An 11,562-nucleotide genomic window follows, 5' to 3' on the forward strand; every position below is an offset into this window, starting at 1 on the left:
AGCTATTTGAGGACTCCAAAAATTAAACAGTGGTGGGCAGACTAGGAGAGAAGACAGGCCAGAATCTGAAGTACTACCAAATTGACACTGAGTTTATCATTTATTTTTCTTCTGTTATCCCCGGCCTAGAATCAAGGCATCCTGAAACCTAGAAGTGGGTACTCAGGCATGGACAGAAAAGCTCTCTAATTCTGTCTTGAAGAGCAAGAAAGAGATGATCTGATGCTCAGAGAGAGGGTGGTTGGGAGAAATCTTCTGAGACTTTTCCCTTTTCTCTGTCCTTCTGCACTCCAGGCCATCCTGCAGTAACTACAGTAGCAGTAGAGACAGCAGCAGCACTGGGGGTCTAGGGATGCCTAAAATTCTGAGGGAGGAGAACCACTATTTCTGATCAGGATAGTTATGTCCCAAAAGGGTGGGGTGAATCCCCATTGCCTTTTTTCTTTCTATCTTCCCTCCTGCTATTTCAGTTCAGAACTGACATAGGTTCAGTTGTTGGAAGTGCGCAGCACAGCATAGTGATATAAAGCCCCATCTTTCTTAGACTGTAAGAGGGTCACAGCCTGTAAGTTGAACCCCAGGGAAAAAAAGTTGTGGGGACATTTTGGAAAGTATGAGGAAAACAATCCCATAAAATTGTGAAGTCCTAGGCTCCCTCCCTAGCTGTGCATGTGTGGATCTGACACAAAACAATATACCAAAGATTTTGAGAATGAAATTATGGGACAGAACACTGCTTAGGTCCTAAATTGGCTGCTGGGTTTCACACATATGAGACAGACCTGAATAGCACTGCAAAAGCTTTGGAAACTGAACTGACATTGGAACCACAATTCAAAGAAGGCTCGTTGGAATATACAGCCTGAACCCAATCAAGTTGATCGTCTGTCACAGCAAAATGAACTACATTCCCTACAGGATGAAAGACACAGAGTCTCTCATAACCTAGAGTCTTCCAAAATGTCCAGGATAAAATCCAAAATTACTCAGCATAGAGAGAACCACAAAAAATCTCAACTCTCATGGGAAAAACAACCAACAGAAACAAATGCCAAGATGACACAGACACTGGAATTATCAGAGACTTTAAAGCACGGATAATTAGAGAGTATAATTGGATTGTTTGTAACAAAAAGAAAGGATAAATGCTTGAGGTGATGGATACCCCATTTACCCAGATACAATTGTTACACATTGTATACCTGTATCAAAATATCGCATGTACCCCATAAATATATAAACCTACTATGTACCCAGAAACATTTTTTAAAAATTTAAAAAGAAGAAAAAATACTCTCAAAATAAATGAGAAGACAGAAAGTCTCAGCAAAGAAATAAAGGATATAAAGAGGAATAAAATGAAAAATTTAGAAATGAAAAATACAATAATCAAAATAAAAATTCACAAGATGGGCTCAATACAAAAACAGAGCTAACAGAGGAAATAGTGAACTTGTTGGGATATCAATAGAAATGATCCTATCCAAATAATAGGAAAAAATATTTTTATAAACAACCAACAGAGCCTCAGGGGCCTGTAGGACAATACTAAAAGAGCTAACATTTGTGTCATTGGAGCTGCAAAAGAAAATGAGAAGGAATATGCTGCAGAAAAAATATGTAAGAAAGTAATGGCTGAGAACTTCCCAAATTTGGCAAAAGACATAAACCTACGGACTTAAGAAGCTCAGCAAATTTCAAATAGGATAACCCTGAAAAAAATCTGTGCCTAGACATACCATAATCAAACATCTGAAAACTATAGACAAAATCTTGAGAGCCACCAGAGAAAATGACACATGACTTACATGATAATAACAATTTGAATATCAGCAAATTTCTCATCAGAAACCATGGAAACCAGAAGGAAGTGAAATGCCATTTTTTTAAAGTGCTGAAAGAAAAGAATTGTCAATCCAGTCCTTCAGTAATGAGGGTAAAATAAAGACATTATCAGATGAAGTAAAACCAAGAAAATTTATTGCCAGGAGATGTTTTCTGAAATAATTGTTAAAGAAAATTCTTCAGACAGACGGGAAATGTCACCAGAGAGAAAGTTGAAACATCAGGAATGAAAGAAAAGCAATAGAAATGGTAGACATCTGGGTAAACAGAATATTCTTTCCTCTTCAGTTCTTTAAAATATGCTTGATGACTGAAAGCCAAACATAACATTTTGTGATAGGGTTTTCAAGATATGTAGAGGTACTACATAAAAGGCATTTACAGGATAAAGGGGGTAAGGGAAAGGGACCTACATGGTGGTAATTTTTTAAACTTGAAATCGTAAAGTATGGATTCTGAGTAGACTCAGAAAAGTTCAATGCATATATTATAATCTCTAGAAAAAACACATAAAATAGTGTTTGTAGTGTCTTCCTTTTCTCTGATCAGTAAAAAACAAACACAATTAGAGTAAAAATAAATAAATAAAAAGGCAGTAAAACAATAGACAAATTAAAATGGAATATTAAAATATGTCCAAAAATCCAAAAAGGGAAGAAAACTAAAAACAAAAAATGAAAAATAGAACAATCACAAAACAAATAATAAAATAGTAAGTATAAATCCAAACATATCAATAATCACATTAAATGGAAATGTTAAAGTCAAAAATTGTCAGAATGGATTTTTTTTAAAAAGACCCAATTATACACTCTCTGTAAGAGACCAACTTCAAATACAATGATATAGGTATGTTAAAGGGATGAAAAGAGATATATTAATACCATGCTAATACGAATAAAAACAAAGCTGGAGTGACTATATTTAAAGAATAGATCCTGGCAAAGTGGCATGCTGCTGAATCTAAGCTACATGTCCCCAATAATTACTTAATAACTCTTTTATTTACATTCTTTCCCAGAAAAGTTTTACTTCATCTCACTCATAGACCTTCCAGACATCCAGATACTAAAAACTTCCCAGCACTACTAGACAGTTTTTTTGTGAAATGTTCACAGGTTTTGAATTAGAATCTTCCAGACTGTTCTATCTAATGGCTTACCTTAAGAACATAAGAACATGCTTCTCAACTCTGTTAGGTGAGCGACAGTTTTCCAGGTAGATTTCTGTTTCCTATAAAAAAATTAATGTTATTTTTTCATTTTCATTTTACAATGATAATTACATCTACCTGATATGACTGTACATACTAAGATGAGATACCTTATGATATATGTTTAGCACAGTGCTTGCCACATCGTGGGTACACAATGAACATTGTTTCATTCCTCTTCATTTGCATGCCTTAGAGTAATGTTTGCTAAGTAAATTGAGAGTAAGGTCTGAAGTCTCAGATAAGGTTTTATTATGGGTATGTAATGATCTTGGCCTTGAAGAGAAGCCAAGGATTGGATGGAAAGCAAAAAAGAAGAAAGGCCTCCCAGGCAAGCCCTGGTAATAAGATAGTACGAAGGTAATCTTTGAGGTCCCAGGCAGCCAAAGGTAGGATTAATGAGTAAAGAGCACTTGACAAGTAGTAGGGATATTGATTTGGAATGTAGCCTTAAGGAAACACAATGAAAAAAGTCTTATATTTGTGGATTTGAGTTGACTTCAGGCTAGACCATGACCACATGGAGAAATAAGCAATATTTTTCTTTGGTGCTTTTCCATTACCTGTTTTTGCTGTCATTTCTTTCCTTTCAGCATCTCTTTCAAGGACTCTAGTGTACTATTTACGCTCACTTATTTGGGAGGAAAGTGGGATGAAAAATATCTAATTTATACCAGGGAGTTTTTGACCTAATGGATTAACCCTTCTAAATCATCATCAGTTTAAAAGAGAACCTTGGTTTGCCTTGTGATTAATCAAGAGAAAAGACTCTTCAGTGATTCAATTTCCAGCACTTCTAAGTAAGGAAGATTTTTTTTTTATTAGAAAGGCTATCCACTCAAATCGTAACAAAAAGATAACTTCCCACTTCATTTATGGGTGGGAAGAACCCAAATTTATAGAATCTAGAGATGCACAGTCGAGATATAATCATGCTTTAGTGTCAACATTTTAAATGAGGCTTTAGAAGAATTTGCCTCAATTCTTCCTATACAGGTGTTAGTGCTGAACAATAGGGAGAAGCACTGATTGCTGGCTGATACAAAGAAATGGAGAAGCAGGCAAATGAGAAAAGTCAACACCCAAGATAACAGTACTGTATTAAATTCAAAGGGCCAGAGGCATGATTGAAGGGGTGGTCTGCCCCTCCACACCTGTGGGCGTTTCTCGTTAGGTGGAACGAGAGACTTGAGAAAAGAAAGGAGACACAGAGACAAAGTACAGAGAAAGAAAAAGTGGGCCCAGGGGACCGGCGCTCAGCATACAGAGGACCCACGCTGGCACCAGTCTCTGAGTTCCCTCAGTATTTATTGATCATTATCTTTACCATCTTAGAAAAAGGGAAGTGGCAGGATAATAGGATCATCTTAGGGAGAAGGTCAGCAGTAAGACATATGAATAAAGATCTCTGTGACATGAATAAGTTTAAGGAAAAGTGCTGTGCCTTAATATGCATATGCAAACATCTCCATAAAGCTTTTTAGTGCATAAAGAGCAGCATTTCCGCTAGCAAGTCCCACCTTCAGCCCTAAGGCAGTTTTCTCCCATCTTAGTAAACAGAACATACAATCGGGTTTTACACCGAGATGTTCCATTGCCCAGGGACGGGCAGGAGACAGATGCTTTTCTCTATCTCAACTGCCAAGAGGCCTTCTTTCCTCTTATGCTAGTCCTCCTCAGCACAGACCCTTCACGGGTGTCAGGCTGGGGGACAATCAGGTCTTTCCCTTCCCACAAGGCCATATTTCAGACTATCACATGGGGAGAAACCTTGGACAATACCCAGCTTTCCTAGGCAAAGGTCCCTGCGACCTTTGGCAGTGTCCCTGAGTACTTGAGATCAAGAGAATGGTGATGACTTTTCACAAGCATACTGCCTTCAGGCACTTGTTTAACAAAGCACACCCTGCACAGCCCCAAATCCATTAAACCTTGAGTCACCACAGCACACGTCTCTTGCAAGGACAAGGTTGGGGGTAGGGTCACCGATTAACAGCATCTCAAATACAGAACAAAATGGAGTCTCTTATGTCTACTTCTTTCTATATAGACACGGTAACAGTCTGATCTCTCTTTCTTTTCCCCACACGTGATTACCAACCATCCTTCATGTTTGAACTTAGGAGAAGATGAAGTTCAAACTAAGAAATGGTCAGGAGCGACTGTTAAGTCCAAGGTGGTTATGGCGACCAGTCCATCCATGACATCTGCAGCTAATGTTTCCTCAGTGACTGCCAGTTGTAACTAGCTTCAAAGGTTAAAAACAGAGCAAGTGTAGAAAATGCAGCAACAGACTTCTGATGCTACAGGGAAATTTTAAATAAATACTAGAGCAGAATTGGTAGCTATTAGAACACTGAAGTTATGAAGCTAGTAGAATACAGAAGTTATAACACATGCTACCAGAGGAGGTAGTAAAATCACTATTTAAAGACTCATTAGACACTCATTCATTTTTAAGACAGGACTTAAGAAAAATAATGAGATCTATCTTGTGGTAGTCCTGAGATATGAGCTAACTACCCCACGAGAGGTCTCTTCAAATCCAAGCGATTCTGTTTAAACGTTAAAATCCATCAGCTAGAATGGAAATTAAATCCGATAAGCATTCTCCTTAGAAAAACATTGCTTTGTATGAGCAATGCTCTATTTGCTCTTCTCTTTCTCTTTTTTCATCCCTTCCAAATTAAAAACTGGCTCAAACCTATCTCAAAAGTAATTTTCTTGATATTAACCCCTAACAATAGGATTCATATCATAATATACCAAGAATGTCCAATAGACTTCATCTTGATAAAGGATTCCTGAACTTTGTGTTGGGAAATATTCTGAAGCTGCCTTTAGAGAGCTATGGCTGGTTAGCAATGCCTGCCCTGTGCAGGAAGGGAGATTAGTGCATGCTTACCAGGTGTTTGTTACTCTGCCTGTGTAACAAACAACCCAAGGAGTACTGGTAATTAAAAACAATAAACAGGCAATCTAATATTTTAATATTCTGAGGCATATATGATCTCATGGGCATCAGTGAAATTTGATGCATGGTATAATGGACTCCTTCTGAGAATATGGAAATAAGAAGCTAGTCATTGTTTAAAACAAAGAGATTCAATAGAAGAGGAAAAGACGTAACACCGGTACACTAGGAATAGATAAACCTTTTTTTGCAAGTCTGCTATTCGAAGTTTGGAGTCCTAAGGAAAACGTTTAGGTATAATTCAAATGAGAGAGGAAACAGAACTCATATTGCTATTGCCATATACTACACTGCATGGCCTAACAGAGGACACATGGTATTCTTCTAATATTGATTACAAAATTTATTTTAAGGGCATAGATAGAGCTGAACTTCAATCATCATCCATTTGAAAAGCCATGCCATTAACCACAAAGCTATACAGCCTAAACCTTAGCTGGGACTCTGACCTCCCAATGCTTAATAACTTTTATTTCTTTTGATAGCCTGGTCTACACAGATATCTAAAGGCCTTCAAGGTTCACGAGGTAAATCTTGCTGATAAAATCACACTGGTTTCCCAAAAAGCTTTTTCAGGGGATTCCACCCAGAATGTCTCAAGCCTGGAGTCAACAACCATATATTTGCTCTACCATTTGAAGTTGTGAAGATCTATTTTGTGGTTCTGGTGGTTGTGGTAATGTGGAAGACCCTAGTAGAGTGCACACATTCCTCCAGCCCCCTATCTGCTTTATCTGAGACAAGTCAAGTGTGTGTGGTAGTTGGGGATGAAGTGAGGAGAGTTGAGGGGATGTTGCCTGACATGTTGTTGGAACTCAAACATTTATCAAAAGAATAAATAGTTGAATGAATGAGTGGAAGTATTGAGACCACCTTAAAAGTGGAAAGAAAAGTGCCTGCTGGCCGTAGAACAACAGATATAACAAGCCAGAAAAACAGAAGCAGGCTAATGTAGATAAGATTAGTACTTTCCTACTCTAATATCAGCAACCATCCTCCTAAGACCAGAAAACTGGGACCGTTTTGCTTAGGAGGCATGTATGTGTGTGGGATCATGCCAAGACAGAAAGGCTAACCCTCTAAATTAGTAGAGAGCAGTTTATGCAGGCATGATGACATTTGGCAGCACTTAATTTGGGCATTCTCTAGCATGTACAGCATGGAATAAGAGGGTCATACAGAAGACCATTTAAGTGTACAGTTTGTTCTAACTGTGAATCTGGGCTTGGACAAATAGACTTTTTCCTTTTTAATAATATACTGGTATATTGGGAGATAAACAACATCTAAAACTCATGAACCTTTAACAATTTTATTGGAGGAAACAATTGTGGTTTGTTTTAGTGACCAAAGAAAAACTTGAAATCATTTCGGAATAAGAAATTGATTTTGTTTTTAATTGGCTATTTTCTGAATTTCTCATTTTGGATTTTAAGCTGTGCTGCTGTTCTTTTAAAGAGAGAAAGTGCTTGATGGTGTTTGAACATCTAAGTAAATTAGGGTATAAGGCTGTATGAAATAGGCTATGTTTAGACTTCATTTTAAAAGTGGCTGTGCAAAAACAAAAATTGACAAATGGGACTTAATTAAACTAAACAGCTTCTGTACAGCAAAATAAACTATAAACAGAGTAAACAGACAACATACAGAATAGGAGAAAATATTTGCAAACTATGCATCTAACAAAGATCTAATATCCTCAACCTATAAGGAACTTAAATTTAAAAGCAAAAAACAAATAATCCCATTCAAAAGTGGGCAAAGGACATGAATAGGCCCTTCTCAAAAGAAGACACACACGTGGCCAACAACCATATTTTAAAAATGCTCAATGTCACTAATCATTAGAGAAATGCAAATCAAAACCACAATGGGATACCATCTCACACCAGTCAAAATGGCTATTATTAAAAAGTCAAAAAATAACAGACTGCTGAGGTTGTGGAGGAAAGAGAATGCTTATACACTGCTAGTCAGAATGTAAGTTAGTTCAACTGTTGTGGAAAGCAGTTTGGCAGTTTCTCAAAGGACGTAGAACTACCATTTCACCCAGTAATCCCATTATTGGGTATATACCCAAAGGAATATAAATTGTTCTACCATAAAGTCACATGCATGCATATATTCCTTGCAGCACTATCTACAATAGCAAATATATGGAATCAACCTAAATGCTCACCAATGGCAGACTGGATAAAGAAAATGTACATACACACCATGGAATACTATGCAGCCATAAAAAAGAATCAGGTCATGTCCTTTGTAGCAACAAGGGTCAAGCTGAAGGCCATTATCCTAAGCGAACTGATACAGGAACAGAAAACCAAATACCACATGGTCTCATTTATAAATGGGATCTAAACAATGAGCACATATGGTCACAAAGAAGGGAAATTAGACACCAGAGCCTGCTAGAGGGTGGAGTGTAGGAGGAGGAGGAGGATCAAAAAACTACCTATTGGGTACTATGCTTATTACCTGGATGATGAAATAATCTGTACACTAAATCCCAGCAATAAGCAATTTACCTATATAACAAACCTGCATATGCACCCCGAACCTAAAAGTTTAAAAAATATAAATGAATTAATAAAAGAAAGTGGCTGTGCAGAGGATATACAGTCTTGCGAATGACTGGTGTCTAGAATCTGCTACCAGAACAAGTTTTGCCTCAGTGAATACTGATTTTGCTTTGCATTTATTTAGACAATGCTCCTGCCTTTCATGTTTTATCATTTTCAGTTATTGACAAGCATAGTATTGTTAAATATGAAAATAAATCTATAACAATCTCCATTTGGGTTTTGATATCGTTCTAATTGAAATAGCTCACTATCCACTTGGTGAAGTTATGCAAAAGATAAAGACATTCTCAGCTCCAACTTACTTATTATCATGGATTGTTGTTGATTAAGAAAAGGTACTTTATACTACCAGCCATCCTCCAGAGGCAACATATTTGGAATCTAACATTCTTCTATATAACTTGTTATATTGCTTAATTCAATCCATAATTGAGAAATAGGCAGAAATATTTAATTCACTCTGTGGTCTTGGACCCAGAATACAACCGAGTTTTCTCAGGAATTTGAAAAACTAGGAATTTGTAAAATGCATGTTTTCATGTTTAATTAGGGGAAATATGTAATTATGTCTTTTTGAGTTGAGAATGAATTTTCATAGAACTCATAATTCCTGGGTATTCTCCATTTATGGCAAGGCAGACTATTAAGGGCTGGGAAATGAAAGCTGTCCAGGAGCAGCCCTCATCCAATGAGGGATGAAAATTGGTTAGATAAGTACCCCAGCTCTCAAGCTCCTCAGATGGGATAACTGGGAGGTGCATGTTCTACATTACAGGACAGCAAACTATTTCTGTTAGGGGCCACATAGTAAATATTTTAGGCCTTGCTGGTGACATTATCTCTATTACAATTACTCAACTCTGCTGTACAGAGATTACATCAATGTAGAGAGTTGTAATTTTGTACAACAAAAGTAGCCATAAACAATTTGTAAATAAATGAACATGGCTGCATTTCAACAAAACTTTATTTATGAATACTAAAATTTGATTTTTGGGGGGTAATTTATGTGTCACAAATTTCTTCTTTTGATATTCTTTAACCATTAAAACCATAAAAACCATTCTTAGCTTACAAGCTGTACAAAACCAGGCTAGAATTGGCCCATGGATTGTAGTTTGCCAACCCCTGCTCTATACTATCTCTTGAAGTTTCTCTGGAGATTACACAGTGGTATCTTCAGTGGTATCTCGCTGGAGAACTTGGTATTGTTTTCTTTTCTTTTCTTTTTTTTTTTTTTTGAGACAAGGTCTTGCTCTGTCACCCAGGCTGGGCTGCAATGGCATGATCATGGCTCACTACAGACTTGACTTCTCAGGCTCAGGTGATTCTCCCACTCTAGCCTCCCGAGTAGCTGGGATTGTAGGCATGTGCCACCACACCTGCCTGGCTAATTTTTGTATTTTTTGTAGAGACAGGGTTTCGTCATGTGTCCCAGGCTGGTCTACAACTCCTGGACTCAAGTGATCCACCTGTCCTTGGTCTCCCTAAGTACTGAGATTACAGGCATGAACCACCAAACTAGGCCCATTTTCCTCTTCTTACCTGTCTTACTTCCCCATTCACCCAACAGTGTTCCCTGGAATCACCTCCCAAACAAGCTACATGCATTTGAATACTTGTCTTGAGGTTTCCTTCTCGGGGAAACAAAACTAAGAACTGGGCTGATTAATCACTGAACTGAATATTTGTTGCTCGGCATCATGAAGACCACAGGAAAAAGTCCTAGACTTCTAACAGCAGATGCAATTAAAGGCTCTTTCCAGTACAGTCATGAGTGGCTTAATGATGGGGATACGTTCTCAGAAATGCAGTGTCAGTAGATTTTGTCCTTGTGTGAACATCATAGAGTGTACTTACACAAACCTAGATGACATAGCCTACTACACACCCAGGGCATGTGATATAGCCTATGGCTTCTAGGCTGCAAACCTGTACAGCATGTGACTGTACTGAATACTGTAGGCAATTGTAACACAAAGGTAAGTATTTATGTATCTACACATAGGAAAGATACAGCAAAAATATGGTATAAAAGATAAAAAATGGTACACCTGTATAAGATACGTAACCATAAATGGAGCTTGCAGGACTGCACATTGCACTGGGTGAGTCAGTGAGTGAGTAGTGAGTGAATGTGAAGGCCTAGGACATTACTATAGATATTATAAACACTGTACACTTAGACTGCAACAAATTTATAAAAATATTTTTCTTTCTTCAATAATAAATTAACCTTAGCTTACTATAACCTTTTTACTTTATAAACTTTACAAATTTTTAACTTTTTTACTATTTTGTAATAACAGTGTAAGATACACTTTATATAGCTGTACAAAGATAACTTTCTCTATATTCTTATTCTATAAGTGTTTTTCTATTTTTTAAATTTTTTTTTTTTTTTTTTTTTTTTACTTTTTAAACTTTTTGTTAAAAACAAAAATATAATCACACACATTAGCCAAGGCTTACATAGGGTCAGGATCATCACTGTTTCTATCTTCCACCTCCACATCTTGTCCCACTGGAAGGTCTTCAGAGGCAAAAACATCCACAGAGCTGTCATCTCCTATGACAACAATACCTTCTGGAATACCTCCTGAAGGACCTGCCTGAGGCTGTCTTACAGTTAACTTTTTTTAATCAGTAGAAGGAGTACATTCTAAAATAATGATAAAAGTATAGTACAGTAAATATATAAACCAGTAACTAATTTATTATCACATTTAAGTATTATGTACTCTACATAATTGTATGTGCTATACTTTTATATGACTGGCAGTACAGTAGGTTGTTTAAACCAGCATCACCACAAAGATGTAATGCACTGTACTATGCCATTATGATGGCTACAATGTCACTAGGCACACATCATAGGAATTTTTCAGCTCCTTTATAATCTTATGGGTCTACTGTCATATATGTGGTCCGTGGCTGACTGAAAG

This window comes from Mandrillus leucophaeus, unplaced genomic scaffold, assembly GCF_000951045.1.
Source record: "Mandrillus leucophaeus isolate KB7577 unplaced genomic scaffold, Mleu.le_1.0 Scaffold209, whole genome shotgun sequence".
Lineage (NCBI taxonomy): Eukaryota > Metazoa > Chordata > Mammalia > Primates > Cercopithecidae > Mandrillus > Mandrillus leucophaeus.